Genomic DNA, 11049 nt, shown 5'->3' with positions numbered 1-11049 from the left:
AGGAAACCTCTCACTTGTTTCTCAGTCTTTGGTGCTGGCATTTCCTGAATTGCTTTAACTTTATCAGGATCCACTTCAATTCCTCTCTGACTGACAACGAAACCCAATAATTTTCCAGAACGGACACCAAAAGTGCATTTGTTTGGATTTAAGCGGAGACGATACTTTCTCAAACGCTGAAACAACTTTAAAAGATCCTCCATGTGCCCTTCCTCTGACTGGGACTTGGCAATCATATCATCCACATAAACCTCAATTTCTTTGTGCATCATATCATGGAAAAGAGTAGTCATGGCCCTCTGATATGTCGCACCAGCATTCTTTAACCCAAATGGCATTACTTTGTAACAGAATGTCCCCCAGGGTGTGATAAAGGTTGTCTTTTCCATGTCTTCAGGTGCCATCTTAATCTGGTTGTATCCTGAAAAACCATCCATAAAGGAGAAAACCTCAAACTTGGTCGTGCTATCTACCAACATATCAATGTGAGGTAGAGGAAAATCATCTTTCGGACTGGCTTTGTTCAAATCTCTATAATCCACACACATGCGAACTTTTCCGTCTTTCTTCGGAACAGGCACAATATTGGCAATCCATTGAGGATATACAGAAGTGACAAGGAAACCTGCATCAATCTGCTTCAAGACCTCATTCTTAATCTTTTCTGCCATATCAGGATGACTCCTTCTTAACTTTTGCTTGACAGGAGGACATTCTGGTTTCAACGGCAAACGGTGCTCCACAATATTTGTGTCCAACCCAGGCATATCTTGGTAGGACCACGCAAAAATGTCAACATACTCTTTAAGAAGCTCTACCATCCTCTTCTTAACATCTTGACCAAGCAGTGCCCCAATCTTGACTTCTTTCTTATCTTCTTCAGAACCTAAGTTGATGACTTCTAATGGCTCTTTATATGGCTGAATGGTGTCTTCCTCGTGCTCAAGCAGTCGGGAAATCTCATCAGGAATACATTCATCACTCTCTTCTTCCGCCTCATACACAGGACACTCGAAGTTAGGAGAGGGCGCAGGGTCATTACTTTCAACGGTTTTATTGATTAATCTGCACAAATGATTATTATTTCAGGAAAAGGAAAGATATATGCAAACATGTAATCGTGCAGATTATAGAGAATGAAAACATTTTTAAGGTTTTTTGTGTTACCACTTTCCAGAAAAAAAAACAAAAAGATAAAAAGCATGTATATGCAGAAACAAAATGACTTTTATTGATGATTTTAATGTTTAAAACGAACAGAAAACAGCCCCAACAACTTCACTTTCATCTTGGGCAGAATGAAAGGATTTTGAAAAACATAAAAGCAAATTACTTTGAGACATGAGTACACTCAGGAATGTCAATGGTGATCCAGTTCTTAATCATCTTTCCATGGGTCACAAAGTTTGGCACTTCTGGCTCTGATTCGCCTTCAACAATAGCGTCCACCTCTGGAAGAGTCGGATGTAGAAACCCAGCACTATGAAACATTTCTTGATAGGGACGAAAAGCAGATTCAGACTTCATCACAGACTTGTCTGAGGCAGAAAATCCCAGACCAGCTCTATTCTTGTTCTCTTGTAGACTCACCACTTGTCCCCAGACTCCTGAATGTCCATTCTGAACCACCAGCTGAGCGTCTTTGAAGGAGGCAATGGAAGCTTCATCCTTTTTGATTTCATCATTAACAGACAGGGCTTGGAATGCAGTTCCAATGACTACCTCATCAGCTTCTATGGTACGGAACGAAGAGAGATGACTAATCAGCAAAGCTTGTTCTCCATTCACAACAACCATCTTTCCATCTTTCACAAATTTCAACTTTTGGTGAAGAGTTGACGTAACTTCCCCAGCCTCATGGATCCACGGGCGTCCCAATAAGCAACTGTATGCAGGGAAAATATCCATCACTTGAAAAGTAATCTTGAAGACAAATGGCCCAATACCAATAGGCAAATCAACCTCTCCGACCACTGATTTCTTCGATCCATCAAAAGCCTTGACGATCACATTGCTAAATCTCATTGGTGTGCCACCATAAGACAGCTTAGCAAGAGTGGATTTTGGCATGACATTCAGCGATGAACCGGTATCAATCAACACATTGGACATTGAATCCTCTTTGCAACTGACAGAGATGTGCAAAGCCAAATTATGATTTCTTCCTTCCTCAGGCAAATCTTCATCACTGAAGCTCAAATTGTTACATGCAGTGATATTACTCACAACCCCATTAAACTGATCCAGCGTCACATCATGATCCACAAAGGCTTGATCAAGTATCTTCATCAAAGAATCCCTATGAGCAGGAGAACTCGTCAGCAGCTCCATTATAGAGATCTTGTACGGAGTGCGATGCAACTGATCTACGATCTTATAATCACTCATCTTAATAAGCTTCAAAATCTCATCCATTTCCTTTCCTGAAGATGACTTAGCATTCACTTTTGTCGCATCATTATTGTTCACAGGCACTTGAGTTGGATTCCTCTAGACATCCACAGCTGTTTCGGGCTGAGTAAAAACTCGTCCGCTTCTAGTCACTCTACTAACATCTGCTATATTCCCAACATAAGACAGAGGCTTAATCTCGACTTCTTTTCCAGCTTCCATCATGGTGGCATTGTATCTGTAAGGTACAGCCTTATCAGAACTATAAGGTACAGATCCAGGCAAACATATCACAAGAGGTTCCACAGCAGCTTTGCCATAATAACCAATCTCTACACATTCCGGGATTTCAAAGCATGGTTCAATCACATTGACATCATCTTCATCTCTATCCCTCAGAATATCAATGAGCCTTTGATATATCATCTCTTGTAAATCTCTTCTCACAATGTAACATCCTCGAGGATTGACTGAACAAATCCTACAAGCAGCATGATTATGCTCATAATGACTGTACTCACACAGAGTGACATGCATCTCTACCAACGATCCTATGATGTGTTCCACACGATAAATCTTATACTTCCCAGGGCATCCATGCACCATATTCACAGCAGACGCTTCATGAGTCGGCAATGGATTGTTCTGCACATTTGGACCAATATCACGGAAAGAAAGCATACCAGAACGAACCAATCTCTGGACTTCATTCTTCAGGGCCCAACAGTTTTCCAAATCATGCCCAGAAGCATTCTGATGATAAGCACAAGTGGCATCAGCCTTATACCACCAAGGGAGTTTCTCTGGCACAGGAGGTGGTGACCTTGGTTGAACCAACTTCTTATGAATTAGAGCAGGATACAGTTCAGTGTACGTCATAGGGATAGGATCAATATTAACCCGAGGATATGGATTTCGCCTTGCTGGTTGTTGATTAACAGGAGCTACAGGCACTGAATTCACGACAGGAGTTACTGACGCCACTTGTTGAGATTGATTTCTGAATCGACTATTCCTCCCATGAGAAACAGCATTAGCATCCGATTCTTTCTTCTTCTGGAGTGAAGAACCATACTTCTTCGCACCACCAGATGAATTGTCATTTCGAACCAAACGACCTTCTCGCACAGCTTCTTCCAATCTGACACCCATACCCACCATTTCGGTGAAGTCTACAGGAGCACTTGCAATCATCTTTTCATAGTAAAACGGACCAAGAGTCTTCAGAAAAATCTTAGTCATCTCTTTTTCTTCCATCGGAGGAATCACTTGGGCGGCAACCTCACGCCATCTCTGAGCATATTCCTTAAAGGATTCCTTCTCTTTCTGCATCATAGCTCGCAATTGATCTCTATCGGGAGCCATGTCCACATTATACTTGTATTGCTTCACAAACGCCTCAGCTAAGTCATTGAAAGTGCGAATATGGGTGCTATCAAGGCCCATATACCACTTAGAAGCAGCTCCAGTCAAACTGTCTTGGAAATAGTGAATCAACAGACGTTGATCATCAGTGTGAGTAGACATCTTTCTCACATACATCACCAGGTGTGCCTGAGGACATGAATTTCCCTTATACTTCTCAAATTCAGGCAGTTTGAACTTAGCAGGTACTTTCACATTGGGAACAAGGCAAAGATCATGCACATTCTTTCCAAACAGTTCTTTCCCACGGAGAGCTTTCATTTCTTTCTGCAATTCTTCAAACTGATCTTGGAAACCATCCATTCTGTCATGAATTTCACTTGGAGCAGCATCATAAATGGGCTCTGGGACAAAAGGACCAGTATGAACAATAGGAGATGTGTTGACCATAACAGGAGTCAACGGACGAGTCATTTCAGGAACAGACAAATAACCTTCAGGCATGCCCCAGGGATATCCATTAGGCATACGTTGCTGAGTAGCACCAACAGGAATAGCAGGAATAGTTGTAGCAGCAATTTCAGAAATCACAGTAGCTTGACCCTGAGCTTGGGCTTTGGGAGGAGGAATCTGACTCTGATTCTGATTCTGAGCAGCCATCAATGTCTCAACCAGAGCAGTGAGACAATCCACACCATATCTCAAAGTAACAACCTCTTCACGTAGCTCACGATTCTCTTGTTCAAGACCTTCCATCTTCTTCTTACAGTTAGCTCGAGTGTTATACCGGTGAGACAGCTTGATTCTGTATGAAGAACACTGAATAAGACCTCGGGAATACTCTCGGAAGCAAGACCAAAATGCAGAATGATGCGTGAAATGCAATGCAAATGATTTTTATTTTTGGTTTTCAAGGAACTTTTAAGACATTAATTGTAAACATTAGCAAAAAACATCATAAAACATAACAATATTCTTTTATTAGTAATGGAAAAGCATACAAAAGGATTCAAAGATCCAAAATTACAAAATAAAGGAAAAGCTAAAAACTAGAAGGGAACACTTCTGACGAAGATCCATCTCCTCTCTGCAGCTTCCTACGGAGCTTCTCCAACTCATCTTCATAAAAGGCCTTCAAATGAGCATTCTCGACCATCAGCTTATCAGCAACCTCTTTCCATGCCACTGAATCTTCTTGTTGTCTCTTTCGCTTTTCACCATGTTGTTGAAGTAACTCTTCTTGATGACGAATTTGATCATCCTTTTCCATCAACCAACCATCTTGGATATCAAGCATTTCATCCTTTTCTTTCAAGTGTATCTTCAACTCTTTGTTCTCAAACTCCAAAGCATCTCTTTCCGCTCTCAACTTAGCCACGAGCTCTAGATGTTCTTCACTACCTTCAACAGGAGTAGTGGAAGACAATGGTGGAATAACGAGTAGAGAAGGCTCCTCGAGTAAATAAGGCATCTGAAAAGTATGAGCTCTAGCTTGAACCCAACCAGTGTAGTCTTTGAGAGCAACACATTGTTTCGTTCCCAAATGTCTCTTCCTATCAACATGGTGCCAAGCACGCACAAACCGATTTCTCATATCCGAATTTCCATCTTGATTAAGATAGAAGATTCCTGACACAAGAATATTAGCGGGTCTCTCCTTCATGGGATAGCAAAATTGACGCCTTGCAAGAATGGGGTTGTAGGTAATTCCTCCTTGTATACCAAGAAGAGGTACATTAGGGAATTCTCCACAACTATCAATAATCTCACCAATGTCATAAGCAGGATTGTACCAATGGATATTCCTATTAGTAAGAGGCATGATCTTCTGAGACCATGAGAGACCATCAGGATTGTTCAAGAAACTCTTAGCTTGAGGTAAGTGCGAAATAAACCACCTATAGAGCAACGGAGTGCAACAGTTGATAAGTCCACCTTTCTTATCATTCCTATGGTGAATGGAATGATAAGCATCCCCAAGCAAAGTAGGCACAGGATTCCCAATCGTGAAAATCCGAATAGCATTAACATCGACAAAGTTGTCAATGTTGGGAAAGAGTATCAAACCATAGATGAGCAAGGCCAGAAATGTCTCAAAAGCAATCATACTTCCTTTACTAGCCAACATAGAAGCCTTTCCAATCAAGAACTTGGAAGTCAGCCCCCAAATTCCTCCTTTTTTAGTCATGTTTGCTTTCACATCTGATATTTTCAAATGAAGAAGCTCTGCTATCTCATCAACCTGAGGCTCTTTCTCCAGACCACTAAACGGTATATCATTCGTAACTGGCAAACCAATCCAATAAGAATACTCCTCCAAAGTGGGCATAAGCTGATAATCGGGAAAGGTGAAACAATGATAAATCGGGTCATAAAACTGCACAAGAGTCTCAAGAATCCCTTTTTCCACTTTGGTCTTCAAGATAGAGATCAATTTCCCATAACGGTTTTTGAAGTTGTCAAGATTAGGAACCAAAGTTGCTAGCTCTTTCAATTCCTTTGCACTTGAATTCCAGAAAGTGTACTTCTTGATGCTTCTCTTTTGATCCATGGTACCTGTGATGTTTACACAAAATGTCTCTAAGTTCCTTGAAAACCATTTGAATGTCATTTTTATGAATGCATGAATGCATGGTTTATGCATCAATCACAATCAAGAGCCACAAGAAGATCACATCAAATCACACAAAATCACACAGTCCAGGTTCTTAGGTTCGACGTCACGAGCATGGAGCCATGGGTCTACCCATCCCACAAGGTGTGTTCTAGGGAATTTTGTACCTGCCAGTCGGGTTCTACAAAGGTTCCCAGAGTTTTCAATCTTCTATCGGATATTACCGGCACGCACAATTGCTCATGGGCGCCAATAATATGCCTAAAAAGACCTCGTCTGAGCGTAGTATCGCATGACAACAAGCTCAAATTGGTACTTGATCTTGTTTCTGCACTACATCCTAAAAAGGCTTAGATTGGTTAAAAAGGTTCTAGGCCATTGTCATACCCCAAATTTGTCCTACCCCTTTATTTCTAACTGGCTTAGATTTTGCATTCATGTACATACCTTCCATTAGGTCATTTAACATAACATCATGCATTCATTAATCAATAGTCTAACAAGGGATCAAGGGTCGTGAAATAAGCTGAGGTCTCACATAGACCTTGGCAAAATGTTATTTATTCCCTCAAAAGAGCTGTTTGGCACTTAATCAAGATGGTGATTGGTACAAATCTTCTAGAAAGCATTTGATTATACGGTTTCTATGTACATGGATTCCTTGACCTAGGGTTTATTTCCCTAATTCTATTGGATGAGACTCTTTGAATTAAGGTTTGTGTTTTGAGGCTTTTGGTGACCAGTCAATTCCACGTTGTTCTTTCACATCAAGGTTAGTAGGATTCATATGTACTTTACCAAACGACATTCATGGCGTTATGGTTTGGAATAGGGACCAATTTGGGTCATGGCGTGATTGCTATTGAAGATTGAGTGCAAATATTGAAGAAAAATTGGAAATTTGAATAAAGGCATTGGAGATAAAAGAATACAGTTCAAATTTACTTGAAAAAGTCAACATTCCATTATTCAAACCAAGATCAGATTTAATTACAAAGATCAAGAGTCCACTGCTATCTACAAAACGAAGTCAAGAAAATTACAAAAAAAACAAACTTTGACTTTTGGTCAACTGTTGACCAAGTCAAACCGTTGACCAACTTTGACTCAAACCCAACAATGACCTAGACCTATCATCTTCAACCAGGTTCGCTGTTTCTTCATCATTTGCCAAAATTTTCTCCATAATGCCTTCATGACTTGAAACATACCCAAAAGTTTGCAAAGCTTCCAAAAGAACCCGCCACAATCCATAGGTGGGTCAGCTCCATACATAACCACGCAAATATTCAAACAACCCTGCATAACCCATTGCAAATAATAAAAATCAATATAAAATCCAGCAACCAATAGTCATTAAACCAATCCACAATACATCCATGCCAAAACCATATCAGTTCCAAGCTATGTCAAAGTCAAGACATGTTCACAAATGCAATACAAGGTCTAGTCATTCTACTTCAAGACAGTCTGCGATTAAGTGTCAAATTCATACACAAGTTCAAAAGATTAATACTCACCATATGTCAAAACCTGCACCAGCTCTTCATAAATGCCTACATTCCCTTACCAAGATCAACAAATCCAAACAACACCATACCTGCCACAACAAATGACAACCATAAAAGATCCATCAGTTCAACTTCATTCAGCTCCATTTCCAGTATCATGTCACATGGTCTTAAGCATACGGTTCAAGAAGGCAGATATGAGCAACAATACGGTTCTAGAAAAAAGTGGATATCAAAGTTACATCATCTAAATCCTAAACCAGTTCACAACCTACCCCTTAGCTACTCAGTGCTAGCTGCCTAGCAAATTCAAAGCAAAAGTACATCCATTCAAGATCAGCCCTGCACCAATGCAAAACAGAGCCAAATGCAGCTACTATAAGACCCCCATTCATGCCACAAACCTGCTTCCAGCACCACAAAAAACAATCAGTTATCATCGAATAACGGTTCAGCATCATCCCTTATTCAATAAATATACAGAACCAAAAAAACAGCATAAATCCAAAGCAATTCTACATCATATTCAGGTCAATTGGAACAGGGAATTCAGACTCAAAGTCAAGAAAAACTAACATAACAGAAACTACACCATTCATTCAATAACAGAAAAAACATGTGTAACTGTCACATAACAGACTTCAACAGAAAAACAAGTAACTAACAGCCTATTTTCATAACTACCAAACTGACTCAAAACTTCCAAACAGAGTTCTAACTAACATTTAACCAACTTCAACCATCATAACAACCATTACTAACAGAGTTACAAGCCCTAGCAATTAACCATCCATACACTAATTTTCAAATCACAAAAACTCCTATCAAATACCTTCTACCCTAGTTTTACCTTGATACTACAAGTAAGCTTGTATCCAACATTCCAATCTGCCACAGAAAACCAAACTAGGACCTGCATATTCAACCAGAAAAGTCAGAACAGTTATTTGTAACTAATTCAGTTTCACACTAACTAACTTCCCTAACAGTTAGGAAACTTACAGCTTTATAACAAACCTCACTAACTGAATCCCATAACTAACTTCTACAAACAGAATAACTATCATAACGGCTCTCTAACCAACTTCTTCTAATCCTAACAACCAAAACAGAATCAAAACTAACTGTAACCGAATCAATCTCCACCCTAAAAAATCCCTAACAGAATCCAAATCCAAAGGCCATCAATCCTCCTCCCTCAACCTATATAACAAGACTTCCCTCCATATTTCAAACACACGCTTCATTCATCACACTCACCTTTCACTCTTCATCACTCTCACATTCTCCTCTCATCCATCTTCATCTTCTCCACGCCATTCTCACACTTCACTCACCATCATATACTTCAACCTTTATCTTCTCTCCATCATTCATCCATCTCTCTCATTCTGACTTCATCACAAATCTTCAAACTCTCCACGCAAAGCTCAGAAAATCAAGAACAACAACAATATCGCAACGTGAAAATTTGAAAATCAAAAGAATAGAGGAAAGAGGAAATTCGGAAGCGCATAGAGGAGAACGCAAAAGAAGAAGCATCATGAAGCTTTAGAGAACCGAAGTATTACCTGAAGATTCTCTGAATTTCTCTCCATTTTTCGTTGCCGTTGAAGCACCGTCAGACTCCGACCGAAAATCAATCTTCATCTTCCTCAGAGCACAATCATCACCTTCAATTCACCAACAATCTTCAGTCCTCACCATCACGAACCTTCAGAATTAACTACAACAACTTCACACATCATCTTCATTCTTCAATCGAGAGTCGTCATCAATCCTCACCTCTCTGCAATAGCTCTTCACGCGCGTCAATCTTCATCTGCCATAGCGGTTCTAACTCTATCTTCAACGTCATCTCCTCAACATATTGTAACGCCAATGGTTCAGAAGTAGAGAAATGAATAGAAGAAGGTCAGACGAAGTCATCGGTACTCTTGCCGAGATTGAAGAAGCTCCGGATTTCTTCGGTAGATTCGAAGCGAAGGATAATCGGAGACACGCAAAGTTCGTCGCTTGAGGGCATCACGGCGGCGCTGTGGATCTTGTTGATCGGAGAAAGGTTGAGGCTACCGACGCCGTTTTGCTTTAGGAAGAAGAGAGGGGAAAGTCTGACTCCAAGACTCCAAAGGTCACACGTTCAACCCTAATTTCCCAATCTCACGTTTTTTTGTTTTTTATTTTCATTAATTGTTAATTTCGTTATTTTCTTTTCATAATAAAATCTGGATAAAAAAAAATGGTAATGGATCAATACAAGGAAACCTATGGGCCACCGAATTCCTGCGTTCACCCGCTTTAGGCCCATACCGTTTTGGCAAATCTACCACATACAATTCCTTGGGCCGTTTTGCTAATCATACACCCCATGTGTGGCCCGTAACACGTTTTGGCTGCTAGAAACTGTCACAATAAAACCCCCTGGGCCTATCCTCTGGGCCTGCGCCCTGTTCCTGACTGCACCATGTATTTCAATTCCCCACCCCCTGATTTACACCATTTAGTATTAAGAGTTAGATTTTTTACATGTTTTTCCTTATTATTTTTCTTAGTGATAAAAAACAATAAAATCAATAAAATTTGTTAGACTTTTAGATCATATTTAGGAATTAATCTTGGTCACTTTAATTGATATTTTTCATATTAAAAAACTCATAAAAACAAGTAGATGTTAGGTTAATTTTGACATTAATCTTTTTGAACTCATTTCTTTCATAAAAACCATAAAAATAATAGTACTTTTAATTCACTTTTGTGCTATATTTTGACTTGTTCTTTTTCATGCTTTTATGCTATTTTCAATATTCTACTTAGTGTTTTATTTTTCATGTTTCTTTTACTCCTAACCTTAGGTAGAAACCATGACAACATTAGGTAGAAATTCCCTTCATATTAGGCTAGCTTTCATTTAGGCTAGTTTCTTTTTTCTTTTACAACATCAAAACACTAATACATACTTGAATAAAATCCCTTTAAAAAATACAAAGAAAACACTTAAAACACTAGTAATCAAAGTGAAAATTCTTAAAAAGGGAATGAAAGCTTGAACGTCCCTTGCTTAAGGGAATGTTCGAGTGCTTGGATCTCCCTTGCTTAAGGGTCCCATTCAGGCGTAAGTTCCCAACTTCTAAAAAACACAAACCAAAGAGTAACTCGAGTTTCCCTTGC

At 39.6% G+C, this 11049-nt stretch overlaps 1 long non-coding RNA gene across 2 annotated transcripts; it reads right to left on the bottom strand.

Moving 5' to 3' along the window:
- Positions 1–7598: 7598 nt before the first annotated feature.
- Positions 7599–9985, bottom strand: LOC131637831 (uncharacterized). Of its 2 annotated transcripts, XR_009294497.1 has the most exons (5): positions 9453–9985; positions 8732–8794; positions 8157–8285; positions 7891–7970; positions 7599–7669 (listed from the first exon to the last, which is right to left on the bottom strand). It is a non-coding gene; the product is annotated as an uncharacterized LOC131637831 (long non-coding RNA). The 2 variants fall into 2 exon arrangements; XR_009294496.1 differs by lacking the exon at positions 9453–9985 and having other exon boundaries at positions 8732–8943.
- Positions 9986–11049: the final 1064 nt, after the last annotated feature.

Source organism: Vicia villosa, unplaced genomic scaffold (assembly GCF_029867415.1).
Source record: "Vicia villosa cultivar HV-30 ecotype Madison, WI unplaced genomic scaffold, Vvil1.0 ctg.002094F_1_1, whole genome shotgun sequence".
Taxonomy (NCBI): domain Eukaryota; kingdom Viridiplantae; phylum Streptophyta; class Magnoliopsida; order Fabales; family Fabaceae; genus Vicia; species Vicia villosa.
This window is presented reverse-complemented; position numbering and strand designations above follow the sequence as displayed.